This window comes from Neophocaena asiaeorientalis, unplaced genomic scaffold (assembly GCF_003031525.2).
Source record: "Neophocaena asiaeorientalis asiaeorientalis breed wild unplaced genomic scaffold, Neophocaena_asiaeorientalis_V1.1 scaffold251, whole genome shotgun sequence".
Classification (NCBI taxonomy): domain Eukaryota; kingdom Metazoa; phylum Chordata; class Mammalia; order Artiodactyla; family Phocoenidae; genus Neophocaena; species Neophocaena asiaeorientalis.
The window spans coordinates 1,646,254-1,659,995 of NW_020173377.1; the positions used below are offsets into that span (position 1 = coordinate 1,646,254).

Here is a 13,742-nt window from a genome sequence, read left to right on the forward strand (position 1 = left end):
CCCCCGCTTGCCACAACTAGAGAAAGCCCTTGCGCAGAAACGAAGACCCAACACAGCCAAAAATAAATAAATAAATAAATCACAAGTGCCACATGCTGTAAGTTAAATTCAAAGTCCAAGTTAATAAACACTGTTTAAAAAAAAATAAAAACTGAAATGTCTTAAGTCTGAGAAAGTCTTACACTAATAATATATAAGTATTCAAAGATTACTCACTCCCTGACCTTTACTCCCACAAACATTATTCCACAAAAACCATTTCTCAAAATAACACCCTACAAAAATGTTAGCCCCTCCTCCCAGCCCTGTCAAACTATCTTCCATAGGAGGCACTTTGTACCTTTCTGACAGCACTTAAACGCTAGCTATTTTGTATCATATCTTATCCTGGTACTATAAGCTTCTCAAGGGCAGGGAATTTACTCAACTTTGTATTCCCTAAACTCCTGGCACCACCACTTTATGAAGTTTTCTGAATAAATTTCTATGTCAACAGATCACGGTACCTCCAATTCAGTAGAGAGGAAAAAACCACAACTTTCTAATGCAGCAATAATGTTCCTGCCTCCAGGGAGGGGTAATGTCATTCTCACAAGAGAAGGAAATTCAGTGCCCACTACCTCGAGGTGCCTCAAGGTCAGCACTGCTGACAGTCCTGGTGTGCACACTGACCAATCGGGAGTGCCTTTTTCACCTGAGAGGGCGTTAAAGCAGAGCTCCTGTGTGAATTTATTAGGCATTATCCACAGGTAATTTGCTTGCTCTACAGTCCTCTTCAAATCCTCTGACGTTAAAACAAGCCTTCAAACCATTGTTTCTTCCACCTGTTCTTTAAACATTGAACGGTCCAACTTGCCACGCTACCCTGTTGCTTACAATGCTTTTCACAATATAAGGAACTTGACTAAATCTAATTGCCGATTTCTATACTTCTTTTCCTGAGATCACTTATTTATTTATTTTATTTATTTATTTTTTTGGCTGCACTGGGTCTTCATTGCTGCACGTGGGCTTTCTCTAGTTGTGGCGAGCGGGGGCTACTCTGTTGTGGTGCGCAGGCTCCTCATTGCAGCGGCTTCTCTTGTGGTGGAGCAGGGGCTCTAGGTGCACAGGCTTCAGTAGTTGTGGCGCATGGGATCAGTAGCTATGGCTCTCAGGCTTAGTTGCTCCACAGCATGTGGGATCTTCCCGGACCAGGGATTGAACCCGTGTCCCCTGCATTGGCAGGTGGATTCTTAACCACTGCACCTCCAGGAAAGTCCTGAGATCACTTTCTGAAGGCACCTTATCAACCCATAAGAACTTGCTTTTTGCCATACTATGTTATGCTGTCTCTTTGCCACAAGTCCAAGTCTACAAGTCGCATCCTTCTGTCTGCCTTCATGGGTCAAAACTACTCACTAGAATACAAAATAAATGGCAGAAAGAATGCCACAGCAAAGCAAACACACTTGACTCCGGAAAGCCCATAGTGCACTCAGCGGCTGCAAGCCCCTGCAGGGAAGGGCACTAGCACTTGTGGACCAGCAGTGCCCGCCCGTTGCTGGCCCAGTGTGTGCACCCTCTGCGCAAGTGATGACAGCCCTGGGTTAGGAATATACTACCATGAATTGTTACCCATTTTTTGATGACAGTATTTTAGAGGCAATGGCAGTACACAGAGGAGATACTGATGGGGGTATGAATGTAAGCTCTGAGGGAGTGTTCTCAAGTTCTTCCAATAAAGGGTAAGAAGTAAGAACTCAGATTACTGAAATATAATAACACTTTAAGATTCAGCTACATAATGCATCATGATTCCAAATTCAGTTTCTTCAGAAGTTACGATACTGGAACCATAGCATTCTGTTTAAAATTCCTTATCAAGTAGCTCAGATAAAAAGCAACTTTAAAAAAAATTAGCTGTATTACTGCCAATGAACAAAATACAAAAAAATTTCCAGAAAATAATTTGTTAGCCAATCCATGCTGCTGTGATTTTCTCAAAACCAAAACACAAACACAAATAAACTAAATTGATAACAAGCAGCACACACACAGGTCTTGGGCTTTAAAGGCATGGTTAACACCTCACAGTCTGTGGACATCTTCAGACATCTCAGCCTCCCAAGACTTGGCTGGGAACTCTGCCCCCTCTACCCCTCCTGCCCCACAGGAAGGGGAAGGAGTGGCAGAGACTTTATCTCCTGCTCCCCTTATTCTACTGCACCCAGTGCTGAAGAACAGTCTACTTATACAAACACATTAACTCAGAAAAAACACATTCAGTATTAGAAAGTTTGTCTTAATCCAAGCAAATGCAGTTATCATTATTAGTCCATGACACTGTTTATAGCATAAAAAACTGGAAATACTGACTGAATAAATTATGGAGCAGCCATTAACAGACTACTAGGCAATCATTAAAAGAACAAGGCAGGGCTTCCCAGGTGGCACAGTGGTTGAGAGTCTGCCTGCCGATGCTAGAGACATGGGTTCGTGCCCTGGTCCGGGAAGATCCCACATGCCGCGGAGCAGCTGGGCCCGTGAGCCATGGCCGCTGAGCCTGCGCGTCCGGAGCCTGTTGCTCCACAACGGGAGAGGGCACAACAGACTCTGTGAACTTGGATATATCCAAGACATTTTAAATGAAAAGAGCACTACCAATTAAGTTTTTTGAAGTGGGTGGAGAAATATATATCATTATACAAATAGAATTTTTCTGGAAGGAAACAAAAAAAACTAGGAATAACAGTGGCCTGCAGAAGGGACTGAGGGGACTTCCCTAGCAGTCTAGTGGTTAAGACTCCAAGCTTCCGAGGCAGGGGGTACGGGTTCGATCCCTGGTTGGGAAACAAAGATCGATGCCGTGTGGTGTGGCCAAAAAAAAAAAAAATTGTACAGAACGGACTGAAGGACTAGGGATCTCAGTAAAGGAGTACTGTACACTCTTTTTCACTATTCAAAAAATATTTTACTATGTACATGTATCCCTGTTTAAAAAAAAAGATTAAGGAAATTCCTTGTAGGTCCAGTGGCTAGGACTCTAGCTTCCACTGCAGGGAGCACAGATTTGATCCCTGGTCAGGGAACTAAGATTCACATGAAGCACGGCCACGGAGTGGCTGGAAAACAAGCAAACAAACAAAAAGATTAAGTACTTAAGTCTGTGATTATGGTAAAAACAAAGCAATGCAAGAAAAAGTGATGCCTATTAAAAGAATTTATTATCTCTAAATTCTTTGTGGCAACATTTGAATTCAGTAAAATGGGTGGGTGGAGGGGTGGTATAGGAAGAGGTTCATTCTACCCACAGTAACTTTCAACTTTTTGCCAACCGTGATAAAAAAAAAATGTATACTTCCTCCTCAAACCAAGATGCAAAAATCCCTTAAATGTTTGGCTCCACTGTAATCAAAGTTTAAATGATTCAAATATATTAATAGACCTGCAACTAAAGTTCAATTACATTTTACATGTTAATATCACATACTATGAGTAAACAGTTTTACATATCTTTTTGTTTCTAAACAAAGAACTTCAGAATTACTGAAGAGTCCAAATTTTCTAAAGTCTCTCCAGCCAAAAATCAGTTAAGTAAAAAAACTAGAGTATTGACTCATTTTTCCTTTGTGCATGGAAGCAGAACAAAATATATCAAACCAAAAAAAAAATTTTTTTTTTCATTAAAAAATAGAGGGTTTTTTCCCCCACAGCGTCACAATTTCCAAAACTTCTCCATTTCCAGGCAGGACTGAGGAGGGGGTGGGAAGGATTATAGGCAAAGTCTAAGTCTGGTCAACCCTCTTTCACTTCTGTGGTGCCTCCCCTGTTCTCAGGTACCCCCAGTCCTCATACAGATACAACATCATCAGCACTCCCACCACAGTAAGAGCATCAATTCAATTAACAATGGTGGGAGGACAATGGATCCACTGGATTTTATTCTGAAGCTCAACCTGGGGCTCATGCACCTGCAAATAACAGGCTCTCATTAGTTACATGAGGGCAAAGGAAGTATCAACAGAATTGCCCCATCCTACGCTCATACAGAATCAGACTGGTGATTGCCTCTCTGTAACTACTATCATGAAAAGTAAAGCAAATGACTGGAGCTAATGCCCTTCAATTTGATTTTTACTAATGGAAATCCATTTGTGTCAAAGATCTGAAGATGGGCAGTTATCCTCGAAAAAGTGATGTTATAAGTTATAAAGAAAATGAAGTTGAGGAAAGGAATGTGGCTCACCTAAAACAATAAACAGACACTCCAAGCTGCAAAATATGACAAAATATTGACTTCTCATAAAAAAAAATTCTGAAGATTCAAAACTAAACTATAATACTGCCCCCAAATCTCCAGAGTTTAAAAACATTTTTTTCTTAGATCATCTACAAGTTGGTTGTTTATTCATACCTCCACATAACATATATGTATTTGCTACGCCCCATTCTCAGTACAGGGATGCCATGCTGATTAAAGGACAGACCTGGTTCCTATCTTCATGGAGTTTACAACAGCAAACAGAAGAACAATGCATTAGTGCACTGTCTAGTTTTCCCACAATGAACAATAAGGGAAAACATTCCTGGAGTAGGTTTTAATATTCTCTACAGTGGGGCTCTAAAATACTTTATAATAAATTAAACTTTTAAATTTAAATATTAGAATGAGCTAAAAATAAGATAATTTCACATAGCGATAAGTGCCATGAAGAAAACCAAACAGTAACGAGACATGAAAAGCCAGGGGAGCAGAGGTAAGGATGTTTAGGAAAGGTTTCATTACTGAGCTGACCCCTCTGATGAAAAGAAACTAAATGTAACAAACTCAGTGTACTTGGAGGGACAGAAAAGACATGTGGCTGGATTGTGGGAAAGCAGGCGGAAAAGTGGCAGAGGTGGGCAGGGAACAAATCACAAAGGGCATTACAGACCACAAAAGGAGTTTCGATTTTATTGTAATTACTATGGAAAGCCGCTAGCAGGCTCTAAGCCTAGGAGTGACAAGACAGGATCTGATTAAACATCATAGTTTCTTGTTTAGCAAATAATACATTTTAGAGTAGAAATAATGTTATAAATGATGGTGCTGCAGTATTGCTTCTACGCTTTCGTTCGGCTATAATTCATCTACTGTCTACTCTCTGCTACGTTGTATGCAAGGTACCGATAAAGAATAAAACAGGGTCTCTCACCATGAGCCCTCAATCTGGTATAGACACTGAACAAATAATTATAATTGTAATATTCACAAGAGGAGAATATGTAGAATACTGTGAGTACCCAGGGCAAAGGGTAGTTAATCTGGCCTGGAGAAGTCCAGGGAGGAAAACTCTACAGGAGACCTGAGTCTTACAGGACAAGCAAGAATCTCCTTAGTGTAGTCCCCTAAGCACAACACCCAAACCACTGGTGGAACATGAGAAAATTTCGGGGCTGCTGAAGACTTTCTTTTCAAGTATTTACATAGCATCATTAAGGTGGAATGGGAAAAAGAGAACATATAAAACATGCAACTGCAACTTCACAGGTATTGCTTAAAGAGGATTTATTAAGAACTTCAAAGGTACAAACTTCTACTTATAAAATAAGTCATGGAGATGTAATGTACAGCATGGCGACTATAGTTAATGATATTGTATTACACATTTGAAAGTATCTAAGAGAGTAAATCTTAAAAGTTCTCATCATAAGAAGAAAATTTTGTAACTAGGTATGGTGACAGATGTTAACTAGACTTATTGTGGTGATCATTTCCCAATATATACAATTATCAAATCATTAGTTTTACACCTGAAACTAATATAATGTTGTATGTCAATTATACCTCAATTTAAAAATTAAATTTTTTAAAAAAAAATTTCACTAGCATTTGGTTTTCCCACAACACTGAATATGCGGGTAGTCTAAATATCACTTCAACAAGTGGGTCTGTGCTCTCTGTATATGTATGTGTATGTGTGTGTGTATGTATGTATGTTACTCATTGTGTACTGGGGTTAAAAACTTTTTTTAATACCAACTTTTTTTGCAGCCATTTTTATACTTAAGCCAAGACAACCTTTAATCAAAATTTTCAAACAGATTTTGAAAAAATTCCAAATACTCTCCACTTAAGACTCAAAAGTTATGAAAATTTTCCTGATTTGCTTTATTTTTCTATACATATGTGCATACATGTATACTTTATGAGCCATTTGAAAGTGTTGAAGACATCATGAGACATCATGATACCTCAGCTCTAAACTCTTCAGCTTGCTTCTCCCAAGAATAAGGGCATTCTCATATATAGTCACAACCATTATCACACCTAAAAAAAAAAAAAATCCGTAATATCTCCTGTTATGAGGTACATAGTTTGTAAAAATTTTAAGTACAAAGGCTTTGTTGAGAACCTTGGGAGTTCCCTGGCTGCCTAGCGGTTAGGGTTCCAGGATTTCACTGCCAGGGGCTGGGTTCAATCCCTGGTCAGGGAATTGAGATCCCGCAAGCCATGTGGTACGGCCATAAATAAATAAATAAGAAACTTACTGAAGGAATATATTTGGATAAAACGATTAGACTTACTATTACTTGTATTTCATTATTTTTATTTTTAAAATGTAATAATGATTTATAAAATTTAAGTTAAAAAGTCAAAATTTTAGGAACTTCCCTGGTGGTCCGGTGGGTAAGAATCCATGCTCCCAGTGCAGGGGGCCTGGGTTCAATCCCTGGTCGTGGAACTAGATCCCGCATGCGTGCCACAACTAAGAGTCCGCATGCCACAACTAAAGATCCTGCATGCCACAACTAAGATCTGGTGCAACCAAATAAATAAATAAATATTTTAAAAAATAAAATAGTCAAAAATTTAAAGTAAATTTTTAAAATATTAAAAGAATAATTATGGTAATCAAATATGGCCAAAAGCATGAGATTGGTACATGCGAGACTGATATTTGGGGAGCCTTGCGTTAGTGGAGGACACACTGGACATGCAGAGGAGAGTATGTGCAGAGGACCAGGGTGTGGGCGTGGCTGGAGGGACGGGCGTGTGTGAGAGGGGGCTAAGCTGGGCAGGTGAGGGGACAAGCTCCTCAAGGATTCTGTGCACATTCCTGAGGAGCCTGGACTTTCCCCTGCTGGCAGCAGAATAAGTTTATGTGATAAAATCAAGTTTGTTTAGAAAGAGCTATCTGGCCACAGTGTGTCAGATGGATTGGAGAAGGAGGGGCAGAGGACGGAGGGTATGGACAACCATTTGGAGGCAACAGAACATATTTTTAACTGCAAATATTTAACATTTTAGTTATATTATGGGTTGAACAAACCTGCTATACTGGTAAAGGAACAAAACAAAAACAGTAAAACTAAACTAAGTTTACTTGCATGTTCATGTTGTAGAAAAGCAGCTTTTAAGAGAATAAGATAAGTTAGTAGAGACTTCCATAAAACTTGAAAGAAACCCTTGGGCACTTTTGAAGGTTTCAGCATTTAAAGGAGTTGGCTCTTTTTAATACCTAGTTTCACTTTCCAAAGTGGCTTTCCTTTTCCTTGGCAAGATTCATCGCGGCGTTAATTTTATATTTACCAGTCACAATTAAAATAAAACCAATGGGAAAGAGGTGGGGTGCAGAACAGATCAAGTGATCTTCCGACAAACAGAGTGCCCTCAGGCAGTACTGAGCAACTCCAGAAAGTTCCACTTATAGAGTCTAAGGACCAGATACCAGCTCTGCCTCGGAAGAGGAAGAGGGCAGCACCAGAAGGCCTAAGTGGCAGGACAGGATGCTGACCCTTCACTCCCCTTCCACCAGAACTCTAGTTTTACTTATTTTACATATTGGGTTTCCTAGAAAGATTTCACTTAACAAAGGGTCCCATAGCTTCTAAAAAGGTCTGAAAGCCAAGGAGTCAGAACTGCACATTCTTAAGTAAAGGGTTGGTAATTCAAGAATAAAACTCAGTTCCACGGGAAAGCTGTTGGGGGAAAAAATGGAAGCCATCACTAAGAAGGAAGGTAAAAAAAGAGACCTAGGCAGATGGGCCGGCTAGAGGAGTAGCTTTAAGGTAGACTGAGGGATTCTGTTAAGGACCTGTAGATTTTGAGAGGCCAGCAGAGCATCCAAACTGGACAGGCCCAGAGAACAGAGGATATATGGAACAGAGGATATATGGATCTGAAGCTCAGCAGAAAGGTTTAGGGGGGCATAAGGGCTAGATGAAGTCTAAATGTGGGGGAATCCACCAAGGGAAGGTCTGAAAGGTCACAGAAGGCAAAAAGGTCACAGAAGGCAAAAAGAAAAGGGTCTGCCTCGAGCTAAGATTGTGTGGAGCTAGTGGCACATAGGAGGAGACCCTGAAGTCTCCTTCAGGGTCTGAAGTGGGCAGTCTGTCCACAGCAGAGCAGGCACAGGCTGGACTGGCAGGGGTGGTACTCAACAGAGCAGAAGCTGCAGAAGGGCAAAGGGACCAGAGTAAAGGGTACTGGCCAGGAAGGAAAAGACTGGACAATGGGTCCAGGCTTAAAGGGGCTGGAACTCTTTGAGAGGAAAAGGAGGTTAACAATGAGGTCAAAGATGACACAGGAAGAGTAGGGAAGCCTCTCAAGGAGGTGGCGGAAAAAAGAATACCACACCAGAACCTGAGGTTTCAGTAGTATAGCTGCTTTGGAAAGAGCTCCTCTCAAAGTTAATAGAAAGCCAAAATCAGGGTAAAGGTCAAGGGGTGGGCTGGGAGGAGAAACGGTTTTCAGAACCCTGTTGTGCCTTAAAGCTCTGGATCTGGCTGTAGGAGTCATGGAGCCCTCCTCAAGCACTCACAGCAGAGAAGGGAGAGCCACCCTAGAAGGCAAGGCCAGAAGAGCCCACCCAGCCCACTGCTTCCCGTGTCACAACTACTACTGGCAACAGAGCCACTTAAAATTTCTCTCAGTTCACCCAGGAGCCCTTAAGGAAAACCAGGCACAGATAATGCCTAAGAGCAGATTAAGTCTGTTTCCCAATTTGTGTACAGTGTTACTTGTATCAATATTAACAATAATAAAAACTTACGTATATTTTAAATGCAAATACAAACCATGATTGAGGACTAAAATCAACTTCAAAAGGGAAACAAATGAAAATAATAAGCATCAACTATATTAAGAGGTCAAGGGGTTCAGATATCATAAATGACCATAATAACAATCAAATACCCAAAGTTTTTCATATATCTAGCTTTAGCTACTAGATCACCTACCCCTGCCCATTTTGCTCAATAATAAAAATGAAACCTGGACATCCCTGGTGGCACAGTAGTTAAGAATCCGCCTGCTAATGCAGGGGACAAGTGTTCGATCCCTGATCCGGGAAGATCCCACATGCCGCAGAGCAACTAAGCCTGTGCGCCACAACTACTGAGCCTGCGCTCTAGAGCCCGTGAGCCACAACTACTGAAGCCCGCACGCCTAGAGCCCGTGCTCTGTAACAAGAGAAGCCACCACAATGAGAAGCCCACGCACTGCAAGGAAGAGTAGCCCCCGCTCACCGCAACTAGAGAAAGTCCGTGCGCAGCACCAAAGACCCAACGCAGCCAAGAATAAATAAAATAAATTTTAAAACTATTCTGGGTAAAAAATATATATATAATATTTTGGAATTAAATCGAAGTACTTGTTGGTTAACACTTTAAACTGAATTTCAGCAGGAAAAACTCTTGAGGTATTTTAATGATTGATAAATTTCTCAGTCCATCTCATGTTGTCATTCCAAATACGACTGTCCTGCACTTGCAGCTGCCAACAAACCTCCCTCCATCTCTCATCTAAGACCCTCTCCAAATGTCATCTCAGCCCAAAACCAACTTTCCCAAACCAAGCAGGTACTCTCAACTGCCCTATCCACCCCAAATCAGTCTAGTGATTAACCTTTCCCTAGATTAAGCAAACATACCTGCATGCAGCACTGTACACCATGTTAGAAATGCCACTGTATAGCCTTTACCCACACAGTCCAGTGCGCGGCTCTGCAGTTACTCAACTATCAAACCACAAAGTTCAGCAGGGACCTAATACCTTTAGCACAATATATAGACAACATTTTTTTTTAATTATGTCCTTGAGTGATGATCTAAAGTCAAAAAGAGCTGAATAAATTTATAAACATCCTCTTGAATAAAAGAGACTAAAAAATAACTACAAATCTTTAGGTGCCTTTCAGCAACAGGCAAAGATTTACAGTCAAACTTGTTAAAACGTCTACAATAAAGTCATAATTTTTCTTTTAATAACCTGTCTTCTTATCCTCTCTCCCACTTTTGTAAAGCTTAAAAATGAACTTGTAACAACCTGACCACATCCTTTCTATTGTAAACATTTTCCAATGGGGCCAGTTCCACTTGAAGAAGTATAGAGTCATATCAAAATCCCACTCCCTGAAGTCTAATGGTTCAAAATCTCCCAGGTAACCAAAATCCCCAGAGACTTTCAGCCAATTTAACAACTATGTACAAGAAGAAATTTTTTTTTCAATTACAAAACATTCCAGTTAGAAAACAAATTCTATTTACAGAGATAAAAATACCCTGCCATAACAAAACCATACCATTTACTGATTAAATGTTCTTTCATTCTCATTTAAATTATTCTGAAATACTGGTTAACAGCGAAATAAATCCAGAAAGAAAAGTTTCAGGAAATTATAAGATAGAAAAGTTTTAATAAAAAATATTTAGCATTCAAAATACCTGCCTTATGGTCTTCTGCTTTCTGGATTGTATTCATTTCTTTAATGTGAACATGACATGAAGTCATAATAAAAAGGCCAATGAAGTTTGGACAGTTCAGCTTTTCTATAGACTTCAGAGTCAAAAGATAGCAGCTTCTACATCATCATTCTACAGCTAAGCCCAGTCTAGTCACCACTGTGAAAGCAAAAGTACCCTACAGAAGCAGCAAGATTATGAATAAGAAAAGCATTTTTAAAGAGAAAAATCATAGTTTACAAAAAAACAAAAGACGGAATTCCCTTTCATATGTACTTCTCATTTTGCATCTCTTCAGTTGCATCTCTCAAAAAGTTAACAAATTTTAAGTTAAATATCTGATAATGCCAAAGCTAAGAAATCTAAAAAGAGCCACCAAAAAAGGAAAGGAGGAAGGAAGGGAGGGAGGGAGGAAGGAAGGAAGGAGAGATAAAAACTGGTGGATCAATAACAACTAAGTGATGAATTACTTTCCTAATGATGCTATGAATCTTGGGGTAGAGTGACCAAATTCAGCTTAGTTTTTGGCTGTCTGACTTAGTCACAGAAAAACACAATTATTCAGCAGAATCATTTCACAAAAGAAAATCTTTGAACTTTGTGGACTACGCCCCATACATCCCTACCACAGGCCTCAGACAGTTCCCAACTTTGTATCACACAGATGGCCATGCAGTAGAAAAACACAGACCTTTGTGAGAACTAACAAGGATTCACTTACAACCTCTAACTCCTCTCCTTCAGCAGTAGAAACAAGAAAGGGTACAAGAATATACTAAAAGGCATTTGGGTAGGATAAGCAAATTGCTGAAGTACTTGCTTCAGGGGGGAATGTAAAAAACCCAACTTCCTAGGTCTAACACAAAAAGGTATCTTAATCATGTTGAAATTAAAAAGAAAAAAACACACCTGATACAACTTTTAGTTACTTTTTGTTTTTGCTTTCATCGCTAGAGTTTTAATGATTTGATAAACCAGGCAAATATCCTGCATATATAAATCAAGTTAATTGCTGTCATTTAAAAGGTTGTTAAAGCTTTATGCCCACATTCTTTAATTCACTGAACTTTAAAAAATCCATTTGCATTTAATTTTCTCAGCAAATTCTAGGCTTTAAGGAACTGACTCATCTACTGACAACTTAAATCTGACTTGTTGGGAAAGTTCATGATTCATCCTTCAAACCTAATGTCTGCAAATATACCTGTATTCCAAAAACGAGAAATAACAGATTAATACAGGCCCCATGTCCACAAGGACTCCCAAAAACCACAGATCCAAACCCGCACAGTACTGTCTCAGCTAAAAAGTGATCTTCTGACTAAGAAGTCTCCCAGGTCAGAATTTTTAGTTATTTTAGATATTAAAAAAAGTAAGAATTGTTATAAAAGCATCAGGATTAGGGCGAAAACGACCATAACTCCAGGTTTACACACATGTTGTCCTTCAGTTTATTAATACTGCCCCCTTTCACCCTCAAAAGAGTTCTGTTGCAAAGCAAAACTTACCAGTGGTGATGGAAGTCAGTATAGTGATCACCTTGGAAGGGGGAAGGTGTTTACTGAACGGAAAGAATGTAAAGAGAGCCCTTCGGGAGGCTGAAAATGCTCTATATCTTAATCTGAGTGTAGCTACCAAAGCGTATACATACGTAAAAAGTCATTGAACTCTATGTACTTAAATTTTACTGTAAGTTAGGCCTCAATAAATAAATGAATAAATATATATATAAAATTTCAAAAGCATATTAAAATACATGTGTAACTATCTTTCCAGATAATTACATGAAATCATCCAGAGCTCCCAAGATATTTTCTCTAAATGTATTTTAATAAAGATGCACATTGTGAGCACTTTTATGTAGAACCTTTCAAAGTACAGACCGAGATTTTTTTAATCGTTCACTTTAAAAAGTCACCGAATTTTAGAACTGAAAGCAGCAGAATAATGATCCACTCATCCTCTAACTCTGCACATAAGGAAAACCAAATCTGTAAAGGGTAAGAAACATACCCAAGATAAGGCAGCTAGTCAATGACAACAGCAGTAATGTAACTGTTTCCTGATCTTGGGCCACCCCCGTTTCCACCAAGCAGTTACTTTTCTGACATTATAAACAAATCTCAACTCTGAATCTACCTGTGGCCTAGAAAGATTCAACATATCCCTCAAAACACGTGGCCAAAAGGCCCCAAAGTGTATGCAAGAAAACACTCATCTTCCTTCCTCCTGTCAAGACAGTTGACAAATGAACAATTACATTTTCAGGCATTTTGCTTGCGATGCAATAAAGTGTGACATCTGAAAAATGTGGTTCCAGAGGAGAAGGCATATGCAGGGATTGACAAAATCCGTCTTATTTCCTTTCAAATCTCTCTGATGGTTTCTTGGTTCTCAAGACTATATCACTGCTAAGTAGGGCTCACGAAACCTCGCTCAGGGCCGTCCATCCGCATGGCTTTGAGAGAACCGCTGGGAATAACCCCCACTAAATAAAACGCCTGGCCCTGGCAAGGGTGTCCTACCTACCCCAATCCTGGCGCATAACAAAACGTGCAGGTGACCTGTCCTTTACGGCTCAGTTTTAGAACCCAGTGAGCAGCTGACATCTTGTGAAAAACTTAACATACATCCTTTCCGCGGGAATTTATCTCTGTTCTCACAAGGCGTTTCTGCTCCCCACAGGGCAGGCCTGCCTTCTCAGGACACTCTGCTCGCCTCTCCATAGCCTCTTTTCAAGGTCCAAAACGAGACTTTAAAAACAGAAATCGAAACGGTCACGGACCTCCCGAGCGGCAAGCCCAGCTGGGGTCGAGCAGCGGGTTCCCCGCGAGCCCTCGGCCCGCTCGCGCGGCGCTAGGAAGGCCCAGCGCACTCCACCACGCTGGCCCGAAGCAACCGGTTGCGGCGGCCGCTAGACGCTCAGCGGCCGCCTCGGCCCTGCGAAGTTCGGACCTCCGCGCGGGCGGCGCGCCCCCGGGCCCTGCTGCGGGTTCGCGCCCCGGCCCGGAGCGAGCCCGGGGGGCGGGTCCGCG

General features: G+C 40.6%; 1 protein-coding gene across 1 annotated transcript in view; it reads right to left on the reverse strand.

The window, feature by feature from the left end:
- The window catches only part of SFMBT1 (Scm like with four mbt domains 1), a 126,987-nt gene that overhangs the window by 112,923 nt on the left and 322 nt on the right, over window positions 1-13,742 (reverse strand). The window lies entirely within an intron of this gene.